Consider the following 24,243-nt stretch of genomic DNA (forward strand, 5'->3'; position numbering starts at 1 on the left):
AATTCACAAAGACGGGGGAACATGTAAACTATCCTTGATCCTGTAATGCATTCAGGATAGAAGTGGTTTTAAACATTCTTCTAGGAAAATGGAAAGTGGTTTTAAAAGATAGCCCTTGCCTGACACAATAGATCACCCTGGGGGATGTTCAAGATGTTTATGTACTTTAGGTAAAATATAAAAAATCTCATGGAGGTTGCTTCTTTAGTAATTTTCTTTCTTAGGCTGTGACAAAATCACATTATGTTGTACCTAGTCTAGTATTCAAGAAATCAAGTTATTTTTTTGCCAGATTTGTCTGTTGGAGGTATGCCAAAATTTTCTATGATTTAAGAAATGTGATTTCAGATACAGTAAGTGAGTATGTGTATTTTAATGATGAAACTTTTGGATATAGCAAGTTTTTGATTTTGTGGTTGGGAGTTTCTCTGTGAGTACTTGTAGGTTATAGTTAAAGTAACTTCTAAGTAATGGGATAGGTTTACTGTATTGGTGTGTGAGTCTTGTGTAATGGTAGTGTTAGGAAAAGTTTGTTTCAGAAGGTAATTTATAGGGTTAGAGTTAAGACACATGACTAAGATGGTGCAGGGGAGCAAAGCCTCACTGCTCATCCTTATTCATGTGTGCTAACCCTAACTCTGCCATTAAATCCAGTCCGACACATTACATTCCACAAAATCCTTTCCTTAACGCTTCCTCTGTTCAGACATAAAAGTGTGTCTGATGGTACTGTTACATTTTTTCTTTTTCTTTTTTATTATGCCTTTGAATGACTAATCACAAAAATAACCTGTTTGTTTTTCCTTTTGTGATCAATATATTGTTTTATATGGATTGTTTGTGTAGGCTTCAGCATGTTGATGTTTGGGGATTTTGTTCATTGAGAAAAAGGCATTTAGTTCTTTCAGGAGAGGTTTCATATTAAGCAATGAAACATGGTGTTTCTTTCCTCTACTGAATATATAAATAAATGTTAGAGTTAAAAAAGAAAATGCTTAGTTCTGTACATAGAAGGAGGCTCTGTAGAGCTGACTCTTCAATTCACTTCACACTTTGAATGTTGCAAGTTTCTTGCACCATAGGAGAGACCAGAAGTTTTCAAATGCCAAGGTGTAAAATTAATGGTGTGGATGCTGTGTGAAGAGAAAAGTTGAAGTGTCAACTGGTGGTAAAGTGAGATTTTTTAATATGTCTAAAGGCAACGTGGTATTGACAGTTGGCAGCACAGGTCTCTACTTTTTATTCATGGATCAGGACAAAGCTAAAAAATTTGGGCGACAAAGTCCCTCAGTCAGGCATAAACTTTAAATATTACTCCAGTTCTTTTAAAAATTATAATGTAACAATGTTTTACATCACCATGCATGTTATGAGTAAACAGAAGTGTGAAACTCTAATGTCTGGCATTACTGAATGATTGTAATACTTAGTGGTTTACCAAAAATCCAACAACACTTTACAAGGTACACTGCAAAATTATTAGGCAAAATCAAGGATAATTGTGGGGTATTGTGGGTGGCTGTGAAGGATAGTACTAGCCAAACTTTTCATGAGCAAAATGCAACCAAAATCAGCTAAAGAAAACTGCATATCATAAATAAAAAACTTCAGAAGGAAAAGAATACCATTTTTGTCATACCAACAGATGGGCTTCAGATGGGTGGTTTTAATTTTCTCATCATGCTGTTTAAGAAAATCAAAAAAAAAAAAAAACATTTTTTAGGAACTGGTCAGGTGAGTTACACAGAGAAAGTACCTATAATTGCTAGGGCTGTCTGTGAAGGAAAATAATTTGTTTTCTGCTATGGTTTGCTGATTACTTATAGCTTTGCAAGGCTATTGCTATATGTGTGAAGGAGGTTGGAATGCCTTGATGTGTGACAACTGTTTATGTGGAGTAAAAGTAAAATACATTATATTGCCATTGTGACACCTTTGCACTGGCCAGTAATCAAGGAGCCTCAATCCTTACCACTAACAAACACCAGTAAGAGATATGCACATTGGTAGGATAACAAGTACACATACAGTAAAGTACAATTTCCCTTAAGAGCACACAGAGATCACAGTCAGTCTGGGGCTGGTTTCTCCCTTCCTCTCCAGATCCTCAGTAAGACTCCCCACTGGAACAGCTATAGGGTTCAGATCTCAGTCCAGTGGTCAAGCCAAAACCTCCAGCACCCTCTTTGTCCAACCAGTGCTTCATCTCCCTGCCCAAGTAACAGCACACACATACTTTGTGATTTCATTTATATACAAACACATAGACATTCCTGGGGAAGACTGGCACAGGTTCTCTGGCTATGCCCCCTTCTGCCTAGACTATATAGTAGTACCGAATGCCACCAACCACTACTATTAGCTACTATAAAGGCACTTACCAAAGGGTGCCCAATTCTACTGTGCAATGTTATTATTATCCGATTGGTAAGTGTGACTAAGACTTGAAGGCTATTTAAGAGTGGCTTGTGCAGTATCAACAAATACATGCAAGTGCTCTAAGAGCTTATATATTTCTACGCAAAACAGCCACAGTTAAAAGGTTTAAAAATATTTAATAATAAAAAATAAAAACACAAGACAATACTCATTAATTCATCATAGTGACAATATAGAGTTCATAAATTACAGGAAATACTTTAAAACAACATTATAGGACAGTGTCACGTAAATATAGAAAACATATACACTAATCTGACTATATTCATATCTACCTCTAAGATAAATACTAAGATCTAAGTCTTACATACAGAGCAAAGCAAGTGCTGGGGAAATGAATTGTTCAGGTTCAGAAACAAATACAAAATGCACTCTCTTTATATCTGAGATAGTTTTTAAATTGATAATACACATTACTGCTGAATTATTTCAGATTACATTATTCTTGTCACCTCTGCTTAAGTTCCTAGGCTAACAGACCTTAACATTTAGCATTTCGTTGTGATCTGCAGCTGCCAGGAAGTCAAAGAGCAATAAAAGACACTTTACATATGAAACCTAGTAATTATCTCTGTCTTAAGGCAATAGAAAGAAAATCTTAGCCTAGACATCTTGTCTCTTAGCTTGAGATCACACACAGTCATAAAATTCTTTACTTCTCAGCTCATTTTCTTAGAGTTTGCCAGTAAACTCCATATATCCCAATTTCTACCATAAAACATACATTACATAGGCATAGAGTTCATATCTTCTTTCTTCCAGCAGGGTGCACTGTTACACTCTTGAAGCTCAACACATAACACAGTTTTCTTCCATTTGTGAAACAAGCCTGTGGATCATATTAGTATATACATTGACATAGAATTATTTACAAAATTCTATCTAGATAGGCTGGCAGCCTCCTAGTTTATCACAGCCATCATCTCTTATCACAACTGGGCATCTAAAATCTGCAAAGAGTACCTATAATGATTTGGTCTGTATAAGAGTAACTGAATGTCTTGTCATGTGTTCAGTTTAACACTGAGAAGCTGGCTTTGCATTTATCCAGAGCTGTTTATCATTTAGCTACGACACCAGAAACGTTGAAAGATGTTGCTAACATCTGAAATCATCCTTGGCAAGACAAATGAAATTAAATATTATTTTGCACTTGCATTGCTTGTTTTCATTATACTGTGAAAGATTTATGTGCTATTTATTGTTTTTACTTTTTCTGTACTTCTTTAAAGTTTAAAACTGCATTTTCTAACTGCTGTAAGAGCTGCTGCTCTGCATTTAAATGCACTTTATCTAGTTAGTTTCAGGACTCTGTTTGTGGTTCCTTAACACCTGGGCTCCAAACCAGTAGTTGTAAATTAAGAGGGTCAAAGTCTGCACTCTTGTGGCAGGAAAGGGCTGATTTAACCTATCTAAGCTGGTAATTGCTAGTGTAAAGCTTATTGTGTGTTTACCTGATTGGTCTTAGGAAATAGTGTAAAGCTTGCTTTTTTCTGCTTGTAAATAAGCCTTGAACTCTTCTTGCAAAGGTGGTTAGTGTTGCCCTGTTTATACACCTGAAGTTGAAATTTCCCCTATAAAACTACCTCAGAACTTTACTTTAGTCCTGCACTACTCATGGGGCAACCAGTGTGTGTGTGGCGAACAGCATTTATGCATTTAGTGAGGACTATTTAGGTCTACATCACATTATTACAACACCCAGGACTATTGCTGCTCAATGAGCATCTGATTTGGGCATTGGGCAGCATTGTTGGATAGGTTAGCTGTAGATGACACCATATAAGTACTAATACTTTGCCTGGTTATAAATACCCTTCACTGCTATCCCTTTCAAAGCGCATATTAGGACCTACAAACATGGATAGGCACTTTCCTGCTATCTCTGCCTCTAGCATGACGGACATGAACATATTGAGACAATGTAGCAATTGCCTTATGTACCATGACATCCCCTTAATTCTCAAACAGACAAATAGAGTATGTGTCAGATGCAATCACATTTTGACACTGGAGGCCAGGCACTTACATACAGACACAAAAAGAAATAAACAGTTTGTCAGTGACTCACACTCACCACTCACTGTACCCACAAAGGACCAGACACATAGAACCATATATGCAGAGGTGCTCACATGTTACTTACCCAAACCTCAAAACCTCTCAGGTGCAGTCCTCAGAAACTCCACATGCACACAAACAATTCCCATCACAACTCATAAAGGCAGATCGTATTGTGTCTCAACTACCAGGTCCATAAGGTGAAACACCCCACAACCCAATATTTTGGTCATAGGAGACTCCATTGTGAGACACACTGATGTCCCTCTTACCAGGTTGGATAAGGAAAGGACTACAGTTAGTTGCCTGTTAGGGACTAGAATCTGCCAAATAATGCAAGCACTCAGGTCACTTCCCCCAAGTATGAGTATGACTCAGTCATAGTTCATATAGGCATGAATGAACTGATCAAACCTTGGACTATATGATGGCACCATGCCTACAGAAAATGATCAACTTTAACAGCTGGCTTATCTACAGGTGTATTTCTAAAGGGGTCCAATACTTGTCAGCCTAGAATGACATGGTTGACAGGTCAGGCTTCTTTGCCAAGGATGGTTTTCACCTGTCACCACTAGGCTTTCAGATATTGGCCAAAATATAATCTACCCCTATAGTGCCTTTTTTGGCATTGCCAAGCAGACAAACCTTTCAGCATAGCAAAAGCAATACAGGACAAGCTAAAGGTGTTACTGCTCAATTCTAGGAGTCTCAACAAGAAACTACACTACCTAAAAGTTCTCCTCACCCTGGAAAATGCTGACATCTGTGCTGTCACTGTAACATGGTTCAAAGCCACAGAAAGCTCTGTAGTAGACCATGCCTATAACACTTTCCATATGTTCTGACCATCCACTGAACATGAAAAAGCAAAAAAGGAGGAATCATATCTAGCTACATAAAGGATAAGCACACCTCAAGGCTGGCCAAACCATATAATATGCTCAAGCCATCTCATGTTTACCCACCCATTGGGAAAAATCCATTACTATATTTTTGATAGCTAAAGGTCCCCCACCATGAACCAGGAAACCCATACATCATACCTGAAGTTACTTGAATCACCCACCATCCCGTCCAGTAACATACTCATGGTTGATTTTAACTACCCTTCCATCAACTGGAAGTGTTACATGGCAAGAATTCTTGTCTTTGTAAACTCAAAATCCCTGGAGCACTATTCAACACTCTTACTATGGGTACAAATATCCTAGATTGTAGATCTGGTACTCACAAATATGGGAGGAAGTGCTGCATGACAGCAATTGCTTTCCATTGTTCAAAATTTGACAGGGTCCTAAAACATTTAAATTGAGAAAAATTACACAAGGGACCCTGCCACTGATATGTCATTCTGCATTGATTAATTTCATATATTTTATTCTATTTCATTTTTTTTTCTTTTTTCATATGTTTGCATGATGCTTAGAATGTTTTTATATATATTTTTGTTTTTCACTTGTTTGTGCAATTCTGGGCTTTTTTGCATGACTGGACCACCCATGTATCAGACATGACTGAGACAGCTAAAAATAGAAACCAGATGCATTCAATTAATACCACTGGGCATTGCGCAAACCTGGTAAGTGAGGCTGTGCTACTCTAACACTGTCAAGTTAACAATGAATAGTAATATAGAGGATGTCATGTAACTAATCATATAGCAACAGATGGTAAGTCTAGGTCTAGACTGCAAATGGTTTTGATTTCTAGTACAGGGCAAGTAAACTTTTCTTTTACTGAGATGACATTGCAGATTATATAATTTATTTATTTATTTATTGACATTTGTGACTGGGAAAGTCCACTGGATTGAAAGATCCATTTTCAGTGGAGGCCCGAGAAAAAAAAATTCAGAGAATACAGTAAACATTAAACAAAGTTAATAGGACTTAAGCAGTTAATAAAAAGTTATACATAGGTAGCAAATTTTGGCAATTTAGACAAACAGTATATAACAGGAGACAAATAGAAGGTCATTTCGTAAAATTCTATCTACTATACATTTATAACCATACAGCATAGAGGTATTTACCATTCTTAAGTTTTTTAATCAAATTGTGTGAATGTGCTGAAAGAGTATCTTTTAAGGGGGGTTGTTCACGTGATTGCAGGTACATGTAAGGTTGTTAAGATAATGTTGTTTTAATGCTGATTTAAAAGATTTTGTAAAGTCTAGTTGAGTAATTGAGGGTGGCAGAGCATTCCAGAGTTTTCCAACTGAACTGCAACATAGACAAGTGTTTTTTTTTTCAACCTTCTTGTAGCAAGAGCTGTACGTTTGGGATTACTGTACACATGGGTTCAAAAACAGCATATGCAATACACTTTTAATGATGTTCCACGCCATGTCATATTTACTTTCACTCATAACACCTGACATAGTGTAGCTGATAGTTATACTTACATGTATGAGGGCTGAGACACTAATATTGTGTCAGTTATTTACCTATCCATTTATATGGGTATTGTGCATATATTATGAAATGTATGACTGTGGGTATAATGTGTATTATGTTCATGTGGGTATACTAGGTTCATACTAGGTTCATACTAGGCTATCTGCCCTAGGGCATTTATAAGCCTAGCCAGAGTGTGTATGGCTTTCGCCACCCATATTAAATTAATTTTGCTATGCCCTTTTTCAAGGTTAGTATACTGTGCCTCTGTCTAACAGTGACACAGAAGTGATACCCGGGGTAAACCTACGATCTCCCATCCTCTCATCAAGATTCCTCTTGAAGAGAGTCAATGAGGGACTCTGCCTAACCTGGACTGGGATTTTATTCCAGAGTGAAGGGAGCCTCTGGGTTATGAATCTGTCCCTCCAGCATGTCCTATTTATTTCAGTGCTGAGGTTCAAGTCCCTCGAGTGCGTAGCTTGATGGGATTTGGATTTTCTGAGGTGCAGCATGTCCATTAATTCCGGGTTGGACATGGCTTTATATGTCAGGCACAGATCGCCTCTGAGCAGGCGGTATGCCACTGAGTAGAGCTGGAGTTTCTTTAAGTGGGCAGCATACGGCATCTGTTTGAGCCCCTTGATCCTCTTGGTGAGGTACTTTTGGGGTCTTTCCAGTTGCTGCAGGTGTCTGGTAAGGTACATCCCAAAAGGGGCATTGTACTCAATTATGGGCCTGATGAGGGATGAGTAAAGAGGCACGATGACCTCCCCTGATCTAGATGTGAATCCCTTCATGATTAGGTGGGCTATATAAAATGTTTTTCTAACCACTTTGGCCACGTGGTTGTCAAATGAGAGATTGCTATCAACTTGGGTCCCCAGGTCCCTAATTACTTCTTCTGTACTTAATGGATTACCACCTATGTGGTAATTTGTGGGCACTTTGTTTTTGCCAAAGGGAATATCTATACACTTTTTGGTGTTTAGCTTGAGGCCATGGCTCTGGCACCAGTTGTCTGTTTCTATGAGGCCCTTTTGGAGGATGCTTGGTCAGCTGGAGAGTCTATTATGATGCCCAGTTTGCAGTCATCTGCGAACTTGGTCAGCCACAGTCCTTCCATGTTGGCCTGTACCTCCGAGAAATATATACCGAACAAGAGAGGTCCCAGGACTGAGCCTTGTGGGACGCCACTTGTAACTGGTTTGGAGTCTGACATGGCTCTAGCTATTCTAACCATGTGGGTTCTGTCCTTGAGCCAGTTTGCAACCCATCTAGTGACATAGGGGTTTATATTTAAGCTGGTGAGCTTATCTATAATGCCCGAGTGGGGTATTGTATCAAAGGCTTTTGCGAGGTCCAGGTAGGCTGTGTGGACCACCTTCCCCTTGTCAATGGCCTTGGTGACTGTTTCAAAGAAATCGACCAGGTTCAAGAGGCAGGATATGCCCTTAACAAAGCTGAACTGGGTAGGATCCAGTGTCTGCAGGTACCCAATATCTTTATTTATAAGGTCCATGATGATCCTTTCCATAGCTTTGCAGACCAAGCTAGTGAGACTTATGGGGCGATAGTTTCCAGGATCCGTTGAGGCACCACCTTTGTGGAGAGGGACCACTGTTGCTGTACACCACTCTTTGGTTACATATCCTGTAGTAAGGCTGAGATTGAACAGTAGTTTTAGGTTTGGGTTTAGCTCTTCTTGGAGTTCATGTAGGACGCAGCCCGGGACACCGTCTGGTCCCATTGATGCTATGTTTCTTGCTTTGGAGAGGGCAGCTCTTACCTGAGCATCTGAGATGTCAGGGGGGCAGCACTCTGCTGGGATAGATATTATCCCTTTTGGTGGGGAGGGGGGGGGGAGAAGTTTGCGCTGAACCTGTCAGCTAGGATGTTGGCAATGTCTGTGGGTTCGGTGTATTTTTTGTCATTTTGGACTAATTCTGAGCATATCTGGGAATTCCCACCCAGGTTCCTAACATGACTAAAGAAAGTCTTGTGATTATCCTTAGTGTCCTGTGCAATTTTTCTCTCAAAGCTGGCCTTAGATGATTTCATGAGTGCCCGTAGTTTTTTGCTAATACTGATCAGAGATGCCTTCCCTTTTTGGGATTTTGCTCTATCATGTAGTAGCTTCCTCCTTCTATTGTATAGTTTGTTTATGGCTGGGGTCCACCAGACAGGATGTCTGCCTTTGGAGGATTGGGTCTTGGTTTTATTTGGGATTGCATGATCCATGCATTCCTGAAGGTGTTCATAGAATGTGTTTATAAAGGATTTTGCGGTCTGGGCCGTATTATCCACAGGCCTGGTGGCTTTGAAGGATTCCACCTTGGTTTTGAGGAGTGTGAAATTTGCTTTAAAGAAGCTTTTCACTGTGGTTTTCTGGTCATGGGGTGGGGGTCGGGATGTGAATATCCAGTGAGATTAGTTTATGGTCTGATCTTACCAGTGAGGGATACACTTCTGGTCTGGAGCATAGAGTCCCCATGTTGGTGATGATCAGGTCCAGTATGTTTTCCCCTCTTGTGGGAGTGGTAACAAGTTGTTCCATAGCATTTGAGTTTATAAATTCTGGGAACCTTTGGGCTAGGGTGTTGGAGCTAGAGTAATGCTCCCAGTCTATGGTTGGGTAGTTGAAGTCACCCAATATAATGGTGTTTGGAGAGACCTTCATATTTTCCAGTGTTCTCAGGAAGGCCGAGTGGGGTTCCTGGGTTTGGGAGGGTGGTCTGTAGCAGGCTATAAACTGGAAGGCAGTTTTACCCACTGTTAGTTGCACATGGATAGTCTCTGATGCTTCATGCTGTGCCACCAACCTGGAGGTGTGGGTATCTTTGACGAATATTGATACTCCCCATCCTTTTGTGGTTCGGTCCAAGTTTTGGGGCCAAAAAGCATGGTATGAGGTATAACCTGGTAGTGCTGGGGTGCTCTTGAGAGCCTTGAACTAGGTTTCTGTTACTGCACAGATATCGATGTTCTCCATGCTAAGGAGAGTTTCGAGTGCATGCATCTTGAGGTTTAGACTTCTGGCGTTGAGTAGCATTACTCTTAGTTTCTTATCCCTTGTGATACCTATGGAGGTGGGTTTGTCTTTTGAGCCTTGCCTAAAAAAGGCACTATGGGGGTAGCAAGAGCCTTTGCCAATATCCAAAAGTCCAGGGGTGACAGGTGCAAGCCGTCCCTAGTGAAGCATCGTGGCTTGTCGAGCATGTCATCCCAGGCTGACAGGCATTGGATCCCCTTTGAATGACACCAATACTTAAGCCAATTGTTGAAATTGATAATCTTGTCTTCATACTGTGGCATCATTCTTGGTGAGGGTAAGATGCTACTCAAGGTCAGGGTCATACCGGCCTGGGCTACATGTTCAGATAGCTCCTCTATGTCTCTTTTCATGTAGTCCAGGGAGGTACGTCTCAGGTCATTCACACCAGCATGGACAATGACTGAGTCATATTTGTACTTGCCTTGAAGTGACCTGAGTGCTTGTGTTATGTGGCGGATCCTAGCGCCCGACAGGCAGCTCACCGTGACCTTCTCCTTGTTCAGCCTGGTGAGTGGGACGTCAGTGTGCCTGATGATAGAGTCACCTATTACAAGTGTATCAGGTGTGTTGTTTAGCCTTAAGGGCTGTGACTGTTCGGCACACTGGCTTTGTGAGCTATGTGTTGCACGTGTTTTGTTTTGGGGTAGCGGTTGCTTAGGTGTCTGCTTTGGAGGTCTCTGCTGCTTAGGCAGATTTTTATTTAGAGCCTCCAAGTATATTTTTGTGTGTTTATGTGTTTGGTTTGCTGTCGTGGTAGGTCTATGTGAGACTGGAATTGTAGTGAGTGTGGTTTCCTTCTCCTCCTGACTGGTTACGCCAGTACTGAGTTGAGAGAGCCTAGCCTCCAGTTTGGCTATATGGTTGCATCTCTCACATGTGTTGGAATTTGTTGGGAGGAGGAGAGGATTGTCTGTGTACATGAGGCAGTTGTAACATTGCCTCAAGATTCCCAGATTCACCAGCTGGACTGGAGAGGAGATTGACAACTGACCTTTGGACATGCTAGAATAGTATTGGGAATTTCTTTATAATTGAAAAAAATGGCCAATGGGGAGCAAGGTACTCCAGGGGGAGTTTGTGAGGGTGTAGTGCTTTTAATTTTTTAGTGCTGACTTATATAATTGCTTTAGTGAGCAAGTGCCAGGTAACTTAAATGCAAAAATGACAAACAGTAACTTTCTTTCAAGTGAAACAAGGAAATAAGTACAGTAAGCAATGCAGATATCACTAGGGATCCACAGAAGCGCTGAAAAGCCATGTTTTAGGTGGAATTAGCTTTTCAGGGAAATAACAAGCATACAAACAAAACTAGATTCAGCAGGCCTGGATCTAGTCTATGCTACAGCAAACAAGGTGTACCAATTACAGTAAAAAATAGTTTAAATATGCAGGCACTATAATCCTTTAACCAGAAATTCCCAGCTCAGAAGGGCAGAGTCCAGCCTCTTCTCCCACAAGAGTGCAGACCATGAACCTTCTTAATGTAAAATAACTGGCCTGAAGCCCTGGTGCTTAAACCAGAACTAATACACTTTTAGAATAACAGACACTGAGCCCTCAATCAGCAGTTCCCAACTTAGAAGTATGTAAGCTACCTGTCCTGCCACCACAGTGCAGCCCACAGACCTTCCTAATGTAAAACAACTAGTCTAAAGCCCAAGTGCTTAAACTAAAAGGCTTAGAATACGTTTCTGCAATCTCATTTGAATAACATAGCTACATAAGCAGCTGTTTATTAAACATCCTTGGAAACTGCATTGCTTTCTAAGTTTGTTTTTTTATTTCCCACTGTTGTGCATTGCTTACCATTGCGCAAACAGACATATCATGGCTTACTGTGTTCGTGCGATGGTAAGCAGGGCTCAGCTTTTTCAAATGTAGCAAATAAAGACAGTGAGCACTCTCAGTAAGAGCAATATGTGAAATTGGTGGGAAAATATGTATTTAAAGTGGAATTGGCAATCATTAGACATTGAGCTTGATCTTTAAGAAACTTGGCTGGTGTTGGGAGGGTATGTGCTTTTGACCACAATGTTGAAGTGTTCACAAGTCCAAAGTGTTTGTTGGACTCCTAGTTAAGGAGCATGGTCTGCGTCTTTTGCAGCGGAACTACTCAGGTACTCAGTGTATGTCTGAAGCCTGGACGAGTTTGGCTAGGGATTTGACCAGTGTGGCAGGTATCCCATGCACTGGTGAGCAGTGTCATCATCATTATGATGATCTCCATAGCAGGAAGAGGGATATCCTTGATCTGTGGATCAGGGAATGTAGAGCAGAGAACACTCCACATGTGTAACTATAAAATGCATTGACTGATTGTAAAAGTTATAGCTGAATATAGTTAAGACTGGTATTCATTATGGTATTCTGTTTTGTTTTTCTTTTCCACAGTTGCTGAAAAAAGGGCATCAAATGTGAAGTCTCATAGAGTGTGCCTGGCAAGGATGAGAGAAGCACATGGCATGTATGCATATAAAAATACTGTTATTCTAACAGTAACTATTAAAGATGGATTACTTGTCATTTCAGACAGCTGTATATAATTAAGCATGAATATCTTAGGTGTAAAACAAAGTATGCATGCCTTACTCTGTAGCACAAAGCAAGGGTTTCACATTCTCAACTAACAGTGAGCAAGCATGTATAAAGTGTAAAAGGAAAGTATGCACGCATTAGTCTTTAGTCCAAAAATACAGTATTACAGTAGTCAGCTGTTCTGGGTTCAAAGACCATGCTTCACAAATATACAATAGTGTGTACAATAGTGTTATGTTTTCATCATTATATACACAATACTGACATACCTCTCAACTGTCCAGATTTTATCAAAATTACCAGATTTTTGCCTTTTGTTTTTTTGGTCTGCTCCTCATAGAATTTGTGATTTTCTGGCAAAACATTGATGATTGAAGTCAGTAAATAATACAAAATAATGGCAGTTGCTTGAGTTTCAGACTTCATATTCTTCAGAAAATATACAATAATGAGAAATATGTCATTCTAGCAACTTTTTAAGTTTATAGGAGGAATAATTTAAATACGTGCCTATTTGGGGCTATTGTCCCTCCATTATTTCTGGCTTTACCCATATTTCTTGTGTTGAGAAGGTGAGAGGTATGAATACTGTTAGCTAATCATCATTATAGCAGGTTACTTTCAGACCTCAATACCTCTGGCACAAATGGCCTGCTGTCAAGTGTAAGCATACATACATGCAATATATGTACACATGAATGATTGCTGGCAGCAATATGATCAGTACTACAGTGTCCATCTGTTAGTAACTGGGTAGTCTTCAAACTAACAAAGACATTTCTTAGGAGCTGGTAGTGTTAAAAGTAAAACATAACATAATAGAGTAAACTAATTGCTGAAAGCTTTTTTATTAACTATGAAGTTAGTAATGTTTTCCTGACTTGTTTTTCTCTCGCCCCACCCATTTTTTCTTTTTTATTGTTTAATTTGTTTTCATTTTATTATGTATACTTTTGTATTTCTTTGTTTTAATTTATTGTTTCTGATTTTGTTTGTATTTGTTGGTATATAATTTGTTTTTGTTATTTTTGTTATTATGTTTAATTTTGTTTTTTTCTTTTTTTATCTATTTTTATGTGTTTATTTTTTTCATTTTTTTTAATTTTCTTTATTTTATAATTGTATGTTCATTTTTTTATTACTACAGCATACCAGGCTAGGCAGGTCTGCAGTGATCCTCCTACTCTCACTCCACTGGCTACAGCACCAAAGCCCAGCACATCTGGGCTGTAGCATGGCAGCACCTTCTCTGATCCCTCTGCACTACCTGGGCCCTCAGGTAGTTCTGCCCCAGATGATAGGCCTGCAATCCCGTCTGGGAGCAGTGGTGGAGGGGTGCATTTATCACCCAGAAGAAGTTGTTAGGTATGGTGCATAGGATTGTGCACCATACAGTGGATACATGCCTATGCTGGATGGAGCACCTGCTCTCCATCATGGTAGGCAGTACTCAAAGACACAGACACACACAGTGGGCACTGCAGCTGCCAGTGCAGTGAGTAGTCAGTGGTGACAGTCTACTGGGTGAGGGCTTGATTCCCACTGTCACTTATTCTGATGTCCATGAGACCACAATTTCACAACCCTCACTGCAACCATGGTGTTCTTTCCCCTCTAGTGTCCTTCACCATCCCTGTATCTCACCTTTATGATCTGGCTGTCAGTCATTGCTTCCTTACCTTGCCAAATTGCTTGCCCTAGACATTCCTATGTTCCTTTCCCAACATTTCTCTCAAATCAAAAAAAGGGCACCTGTTCCAAAAAAAATATTGTCCCATGCATTGCTCTCCATTTCATTCATGCGTCTGCTTAACACACTTGATTAGGCCAATTGGCTATAAATGATGATGTTGTTGTCACCTCTGTCTCTGGAGGTCCAAATTCAGGTAAGACTGTATACAGCAGATAATTTTTTACTGTTGAAGAAACTGATAGCTATAGTTCTTTCCTGCACCATTCCTGCACATTCTTGCTCTCATTTCACTTTTTTTTCCCCTGCTTGCTCCCAATTTCACCACTTTCTTATCTTCCCCATTTCTTTTCTTTAATCATTGCAAGATTGTACGCAATATGCACCATTGCTAAGCAATGGTAAAAGGCAGTAGTATCAGTAAATGTATGTAAAACTAGCATACCCGCTTCATGCCTACACCCCATTTCAAACCCAGTTCCATCTGCCTCCAACAACAATGCATTAACCCATCCGGACACAGAGTCAGTTCCTTAGCAGGTGTATTTTATGCAATTGAGTTTAACTGTCAAATTTAGTTTATATTTAACCTTTGTACTCTCCATTGCTTGCTTCTTATATTACCAATGTCATATTTCAACATTAACTGTGTATGAAGCATCACTGCACAGTAGACATTAATGTTTTATAAAGCCTTAGTGTACAATCCCCCATTTATTTTTATAAGGCATATGTGTGCCATGCTGCACATTGCACAGCCCACTAAGCAAGGCAAATAAATGTTTAATAAATAACAGAAATGAAAATAGTAGTGAATAGTATTAGCTACACCTTTATTTGGAACCAGTTCTGTCTCCAGTCATTTACTACATGCAGCCAAAGATTCAGTTAAGTAGCAGGTGTATGCAACAGCAGTGAAGTCTGCAATTTTGTATTGAGTGTGTAAAATACATTTGCTACTCAACTGACTCTGTAGCACCATCTGTTAATGCATTGATCAATCTTGTTTTGTTTCAGATAGTACTGGGTTAAAATATAGGTATATGTAACAGTTTCACATACTTTTAAGTGTAAATAAAAATTATAATTTAGATACTTATGAATCTGTGTCATCATTTTTGTGGAACATAGTAGGATTTTCAAATACAGGTTTATATAATAGCTGTAATTGCTTTTGCCGTAGGCGTGCATCATTGCACAATGCACTCCTTCATACACAGATTCTCTAAAGAAAAGAAAAAAAAAGAAATGGGAAGACAGAAAAGTGGTGAAATGGGAAGCAAGCAGGGTGAAAAACAAAGTGAAAGGAGGGCAGGAATGTGCAGGAAATATGTAGGAAATAACCATAGCTCAGGGGTGGCATGTGCTGTCGGACTGCAGGGCTGCAGCCCTCCCACCTAGAAACAAAAGAAATAAAAATAAATTGTGAAACATAAAATTAAAAAAAAAATTTATGCGTACCAGGACTTCTGTGCAGACACACACAGACTGCCCTGCAGATGCCCAGGAATCTGTGTGGTAGATGACTGCACAGAACAGAGGAGCTCTGGACTACTTGATCTGCAGACAGGACCAATCAAAGCTCTTACAGGGAGCTCAGGACAGAGGTAAGTTGAGTTTGAAGCATTGAAGTTGAGCTGGACCTTATATGTGGCTTGTGGGGAAGCATTGATGTCGTTCGAGCGTGTTCCGGACAGTGGAGTTTTTCTACTTCAGTCAGGAGAGAGGTAAGGTTTGGTGTGTGTGTGTAATGCCCCTGTTAACGCATAGTGGTGGGTAGAGATACTCAGGCTTGAACCCTGTACCTTTGATGCAGGTGGCAAGGAGCTAAATTCCCTACCTACCACTATTTGTAAAAAAAATTGCAGATTTTTACCTCATATGTGTTCTGTTCCTCATAAAATCTGTGGTTTCTGTACCTTCAGTTTTCCTTTCAAAGGTTTGTAGTGCAGTGGTGCACTGGTAGCATTGTTGCCTGACAGCTACAGGTTCTCTGGTTTGATTCTTGGCTGGGGTGCCTTCTGTGTGGAATCCGCATGTCCTCCCATCCCTTACAAAGATGTTTCTGGAGTGTTTCTCCCTGCTCTGCTGAAAATTGGCTTTGTTTTGTTCCAAGTCAGACTAGTTTCCTGGTTAACAAATGTTTAAAAATAACAGGCATTTGAATTTCAGACTTCATATTCTTCAGAAAGTACATGGTAAAACAACCTTTTATTCTAGCAATTGTCTAAGTTTATAACATGGATATTTGACATTTGCCCATATTTGTGGGACTGTATTCTCCCATTATTGGCCTCATCCAGGTATTTTGTGCTAAGGTTGAGAGCTATGGTGAGAACTGAATTCACTGAATGTTTGGGGGCTGTATTCCCCGCATTACTGGCTTTGTCCACGTTTTTTGCTAAGAGGTTGAGAGCTATGGTGAGAACTGAATTCACTGAATATGTTTGGCAGCTGTATTCCCACATTATTGGCTTTTTTCAGGTGTTTTTTGCTAAGAGGTTGACAGCTATGGTGAGAACTGAATTCATTAAATTGTAGCCATTTAAGTTTGTCTTCCTCTGTTTCAGCTGATTTGGCATAGTGGTATGTTTCTCTGACTGCTTTGCACAGGGTCCCCTGGGTTCAAGATGTGGCAGTGAAATGTATGGGGTTAACACATCATTTTATTCTAGCAAGTTTCCAACATTATACAAGCAACGTTTAAAATGTGTTCCTGGTTTTTGCTCCCCCCCCCCCCAATAAATTTAGGCTTTTTCCAGATTTCTTGTGCTGCAAAGTTCAGAGATACAGCTGAGTGTCAAGTAGATTTTACAAGGAGCTGAGAGCTGCAGGGGAACAAAAGTTTAGTGCTGCTTATGCTAAGTCAGTTTGCATTGTTAATCGCACAACAGGTAGTGTACTTGCTATTGATGCAGAAGGCTGTGGGTTCTACTCCCACAGTAGGTAGATACATTGCTGATACGGTACTGTGCTGTAAAGGGGGTGGATGCTGCAGTCCTTTTTGGCAAAGACACCTAGTAACTATGACCCTGTTATCAGTTTGCCATCCATTCCCTATTGCGGTATTACTAGCTTATCATTTTTTTAATGCATGCAACATAGGTAATGTATTCTTCAAGGGCAACAGGCACTTTATTTGTAAGATGAAACAATGACATATAAAGTCGTTTGCTAGCAGCAACCTCTTTATTAGTTACAGATTTATTTAATGTGGATTTTACTACTTCAGAGATTGTGCATATTTACTGATACTGGTGGACTATAGAAGGTTGAGTAGACTTTTTATGATGGAAATGTTCTGAATTGGGCAGTTTTGTCATTGGTGCATGCATTTTGTTTCATTGTTTACTGGAAAAATGTTCAAAACAATAAATTTAAAATGCTCTCTAACAACTGTACTGTATTGTACAAGGAATATAATGTAATACAGTCAGGAAGGTGTATCAAGGAGCATGTGTATGTTTCATGTTCAAGGGGCCTATGATTTTGAAAACAGCCCAAAGTTAATCTTTATCTGCCACTGGCAAAATGTATTTTCTTTGAATGTGGGTTTCAATGCTGTTTCAATGCATGTGAGTTTCAAGGGCAGAGAAGTTTTAATGCTAAGTCTATTTTCATCGTGAGACTGCATTGCTTTGTTTAACAGATATCCATTAGGGTTTGTGCTGTAAAATGCAAAATAAAACTTTCAAATGAAATCTAAATCATTGCAGAAGTAAAGCAGTATGCACATTACAGTGTTTATGGTAAATGGGGCAAAATAACCAAGGAATGGGACATTGGAATGGCTGCAGGGGGGAGGTTCCATTCGACCATGATTTTGTGATGGGGGGAAGGGTAGCAAACTCAGACAGCGCCGGTTGAACTATACCTCTCAGTTGTCCATATTTTTGCAGAATGAATGGATATTTGCTTCTTATTTTTGGTTTGTTCCTCATAAAATTTGTGGTTTTCTAGCAAATCATTTAGGAATGAAGTCACTAAATAACAGACATTGAGTTTCAGACGTCATAACCTTCAGAAAAATGTGTGCTAATGCAAGACCTGTTATTCTATCAACTGTCTTAAGTTTATACAAGAGCAATTTTTAGTAGTGTTTGTATGTTCCCCCAATATATTTGGCCTTGTCCAGATTTCCTGCATTAAGAAGTTGAGAGGTACATGCAAATCACTTTGTAGAATTAGGAATATCCAAACCTCTCAATTGTCCCCAATTTTGGCTGAAAATGTTGCTCTCCTCTAATAATCCCTCCTCAAAATGGCAATTTTTTTAAGAAAACGTGGAGGGTTTACAATTATATATAACTGTAATGATCAGAGTTATAGATTACTTTTATTTCAGAAATGCATGTAGATGCTATTATTTTGTTAGCTGCTCAAGTTAACTGTGTTAATATTAAAAAGTTGTCCTTTTTTTGACAGGTTCCCAGCTGTATTGTATGGCAACTTTATATTTTTGCATCACATTTTTGGTCTGTTTTTCATAAAATAGTGTTTTTCTGGCAAATTAGTGGCAAGTCATTAAAGATTGAAGTTAGAAAATAATGGCAGACATTTAAGTTTCAGATTTCATACCCTTCTGAAAATACGTACTAATGCAAGACCTACTACTGTTCTATTATCTAAGTTAATAAGAGCAATAAATAAAAATTGTCCTTATTTTTGGGCATGTGTCCCACTTCTAGATCTATGTATGGCTTTATCCAGATTTCTTGCTCTGAATTTGAGAGGTATGAGTGTCAGAGCCATCACCGTCAGCCAGAGACATTTCAAATTGTGACATACTTGCTGCACCCCACTCCCCATTGTAGTGGCTCTGGATGTGTCCAAGGAAGGCAAGGAGCAGTTATGCAGTTTAAGTGTGCTGAGTATTCCCCCATCCAAGGTAGACCACAAGTATGACTGTGGCTTTTCATCTGTCCTTGATTTTGCTGAATGTTCTGGTTTTCTGTCATATTTTTATACTGTTGATTTATGCTTCTTATTATTCAGGAAATGCATGCTGTCACAGTGCCCATTTGCTCTGTTTAAGTAGCAATGATTTAATGACCATCAGGTAAGCTTGTCGTAGATTGTAAGATGCAAGTAAGCTTTAATAAGCATACTGTTAAAGAATTACCAGCATTGAAAGCTTTTTCGTTGTTGCCATGCAGAGAATATTTACATAACTAGATAATGTATAAGCCTTGCGTATTGAAATGCATATGACAATATTTGTAATAAAAGGACAGGATTACAGTATTTTCAGAAGCTCATTACATTTGTTGGAGACTTGCAGTCATCTTTTGTTGGAGACTTACAGTCATCTTTGCAGGCTTTTCCCGTAAACTAAATAGAATGCCAATCTATCATGTGTGGTCCATAACTTGTGCAGGAATCCGTTAAGCAATTTATCTTGAGCTTGTTTCTTGTTTGCTGTTCATTTTTTACTTTGATCATGTCTTCCCCATGAGACAAGTAGATAGTTGTGTCAGGCAGCAGGTCTTTTGGATAAGAAACACTTTTACAAGTGGGGGTATCACAGAGATTGCTACTTTCAGCATGTTACTTGGTAATTTTATAAAGCTGAATATAAATTATAATAAGCACTGCAGTGCAAGGAGTAGTGGTTTGAGTTGAGTGCTGCTTGTTTTTTTATACTTGATTTTGACTGGCATCCCAGTAATGTATTTAAAAAGTAATTTATTTTTTCATGCCTCACAACCTGTTTCCATCTGAATATTAACTAAGTTATCATGTAGCCAATGCATTGAAATATTTTTTCTTCTACACTTCATTTTGTCTTGATTGGACTCTCGTAATGACTGTTTGGCACCCAGGGTAGTGTATTTAATTAAAGTTCCAGTTGTTGTGGTTTTGAGCATAGCTCCACCCCTTTCTAGTTGACCACACCCATTTCCATTGGCCCCACCCATGCAGCTGCCTCCTGCAGCCATCCTTTAATTTGAAATCACCAGCCACCACTGACATAGCTATCCATCTCTGCAACATCAAAAGCTGATAGTATATGAATAATATTAGCTGAATTTGAATTGCCATCTCCAGAGAGAAGGTGATCACAGCACAATCATGTTGTATAGCCAACTGGACCAAATCAAGGCTGTCATGAAGATACTGATGTGAAATGGATGGCTAAGTATGGGATAATACTTTTTGGGGGGACTGGCACCCTTTTTATTCATTTTGGCAGAGAGAGAAGAATGTTGGGATAGAGACCTAGGTATGTGTGGGTAAGGTAAGGTAAGGTGGGTAGGTGAGGAAACAATAGCAGACAGACAGGACATACAAGACGAAATACAGAGATGGTGAAAGATACAAAAGGGGATGAACCGAATGGCTGGGGAGATGAGGGAGGGGGCATCAAGAGCCCATGAATGTCACGTTTGAAGATAGTAAGAACCAAGTCCTCACCCAGTGGACAGTCATCACCATCACATCACGGTGCCAGTGGCTGCAGTGTCTGATGTCTGTGTCACCTTGTATTATTTGGAACAATGATGAAGAGCAGTGTCTCCACCGAGTGTAGGTATGCACCAACTGTGTGGAGCACAGTCCTATACACCAACCATTGCAGTTTACCATGGGTGATAAAATCACCACCTCTGCCACTGCAGGGAACCACTGGCCAATGTTGTGGGGCAGAACTACCTGATGACCCAGATAGTGCAGGGGCAGCAGAGAGGGTGCTACCAGGGTGTGTCCCTGACATGCTGCAATGTGGTGCCATAGCCACTAGAGTGGGGAGAAGGTATCTGCCATGGGTCAGGCCTACCCTGTTGTCCTGTGTGCTGTGGAAAAAAAGGGAAAAATATGCGGTTGGGAGAGAGAGAGAAAAAAAAAAGGAAGAACATTAGCAACATCAGAAGTGACATACAAAGCAGTGATACAATTATTTCACTCTATTATGTTACTTTTACTATAAACAGTACAAACTGTAAACAAACCTTTTTATAATGTTTCTGAATATCCAGGTGATAACAGATGCACACTGTAGTACAGATTTCAGACAGTAATCCTTGATGTGCACAGATATTGCACATATGCAGGCTCCAGTTCTAGTAATTACATTTTCCAGCAGGCCATTTCTGCCACTGCTAGAGAGATCTGCAGTTACAGTACAATAATGATGAAAACATAACAGTGGTTGTTCATTTAGCAATTGTGGTGTTTGAACCCACAACTGCTGACTACTCTCTACTACTGTAGTGTTCTGTGTTCCCACAGAGTACTGCATGCATACTTTCCTTTTATAGTTGTGAGATGTATGCTCTATTTTATAGTACTGTATTCATAGGCCTCAAACTCTTACCGCAATAAATATGGACAAAGTCATATGTAATAGGGATCCAAAGTCTGAAAAATAGGGATGACTCTTACATACTTGCTCTTACAAACTTCTTAAGGTGATTCAGTAACAAGTTTTCCATTTGCATGACTTGTCTGAAGGGTCTGGGGTCTGAATCTTTCATGCCTGTCATTATTTGGCGATGTCAGTCCTCAACCATTATGCAATTATTTGACTGAAAACCACAATTATAGTTGTAACTATACAAAGAATCAACAATCTGTGAAAATCTGTAGAGTTGACAGGTATTACTGCATTACATACCAACTAAGCCCATACCTCACAACCTCTTACAGCCAAAAATGTGGATCAAGCAATAAATACTGGGAGTATAAAGGCACACAGATAGCAATACATTTTACATATTCTTCTACAAACTTAGAAAAGTGATGCAATAACAAGCTTTGCATTAGCAGAGATGTTCTGAAAGGTATGCAGTATGAGGCATGCCATTTTCTTTCTGCAGTCCTTCATGCTTTGGTTAAGGTTTGCCAGACAAACACAGTTTATGAGAAACAAATGAAAATTTTGAGGCAACAATCTGAACATGTTGCAAAACCCATACAGTTGAGAGGTATTACAAAGCAGTCTTTAACTTTTAATGCTACAGTAACAGTACTCTTGTAATGCATATATACCATTGATTTAGTAACATTTGAAAAAGCTCCACATTGCTTACCATTGCACAAACAGGGTGCAAAGGGTGCAATATGTTTGTGCAATGGTAAGCAATGCACAAGTTTGGTAACTAATGCAATTTCTATGTTATCTGAGATACAGACAATTCTGTAACTGTGTTGAACCAATGGGAAGAGCATGCCAAGTCATATAGCAGGAATATACTTGCCTGAACATAGAACATATTATACCCACAGTTACGCTTTTGCTGTTAGACAATACATAGATTAATAAATAATTATATAACTGACACAATATTACTGTGTCAGTCCTAAGTCATATAAATATTATATAAGCTACACTAGGTCAACTGATATAAGTGAGAGTGACTGTAATGTGAATTGGAACAACATTAAAATAGAATGACATACACTGTACTTGAACGCTGAATCATATGGATATTAGTCCTGCACTGACAGCTATTGCCACAGGAATGTTGGGAAATCCTTTCTCTGTATGTCACCCATTGCTAAATACTGCAATTTTATGACAGTACACCATGTACTCGAACCCAGGGCAATCTAGACTTTGGACCTAGACTTAACACCTGCTGCCACAGAGGAAGTTACATGATCTCCCCTAATTTAGTATTCCTAGCTAAGTTCTTGTTGTTAACTAAAGTGCAATGGCACTTAGTTTACTTGATACACAATTACATTAATAGAAAGCATCCAGTTTCTGTTTTTGGTTGTCTAGGTCCTGCCTACTACCTAGTGGTCCATCTATCCAGTTTGAGCAATGCTACTCTACACACAAAACCTATTTGCATAGCCAAACCTGTTTGTGCCAAGCAGTGCCTCACACAAACAATACATGGCCCCATCATCTGTTAAAGTAAGACAGAAGATGAAAAAAAAAGCAGGAAATACAGTTTGTTACTAGGCAGGAAAATGTCTGCAGAGGTCTGATTTCCATTCTTACTACAATGTACATTCAGTAAACAGGATGGGTACCTTCTCTCTGTTTGCCACACAACCAGCTTGGCAACAAACAACTTCCACAATGTATTTTAACTGATATCAAGATATCAGCTGTCATTTATACATGTATTATATGAAATAGATTTGGATGTATTGTACTTACTGATCACACAACCTATTAGGACTATTGCTTGAAATTATACCAATCTTTGTTGCTTGGTCATTCAGCAGTTATCTGACCGGAATTCAGAGATATGCAGTGTGAAAGCCAGTCTGCCTCATTTACCTTATATTGTTTGTGTATATTAACTGGGAATATGATATGCAGTCGTCAGCAAATGAAGGACAGGTTGGATGGCACAAAAAACATGCACAGCTCTTTTGGTGGTGGGAGCAAAGGTGAATTCCTGTTATGGCACATTCAGGGGTACACTGTTTTTTAAGGGGGAGGGCCAAGTTGAGGTCATGTTATAGCACAAGTTCTGTATGTAAAGATATTCTATTACAAACATATGATGCTAAACTGAGGCCATGCATTGATCACCAGTATTTTGGAGAGTTATGAATGCATGAATCTTGCATGGCTTAAGACTACTACTTTCTAATGGACACATGCAAGTGAAATAACTCTCTGCTGTCACATGTTATTTGACTTTTTGTATACATCTCCCACCTTTTACCTGCTTACTGTACAATGTGAGGAAATACAAGTACATGCCATAATAGTATTATGCATTACTGTACATGTTCAGGACTCACCTTTTAAATACTGTGTCTGTACCTCCATACTTTGTGACATCCCTAGGAAAAACTAGCATGGAGTCTGCATGGATGTTTTATATCTTGTTGACTAGCCTTACATGATTGGTTGTTTATCATGCAATTCACCTACTTATGCAGTAATTAGCATCTCTGGAGCATAGACAAAGACAGATGCAATCCATTAATAATGTACTCCATTATCAAAAGGTAAATGTGTAGCTAGCTAAATTGATGTTGAGGAGAGTTGGTACATTGTTCAACTACCTAAGACAACAGCATTTCTTCACTATATTTCTCTACAAAGTAGTATTGCACTCCAGCAGGTATGTTTCCATTGTGTTACCTACATAATGCAT

This window comes from Protopterus annectens, chromosome 9.part0, assembly GCF_019279795.1.
Source record: "Protopterus annectens isolate FY-2018-M chromosome 9.part0, PAN1.0, whole genome shotgun sequence".
NCBI lineage: Eukaryota > Metazoa > Chordata > Ceratodontiformes > Protopteridae > Protopterus > Protopterus annectens.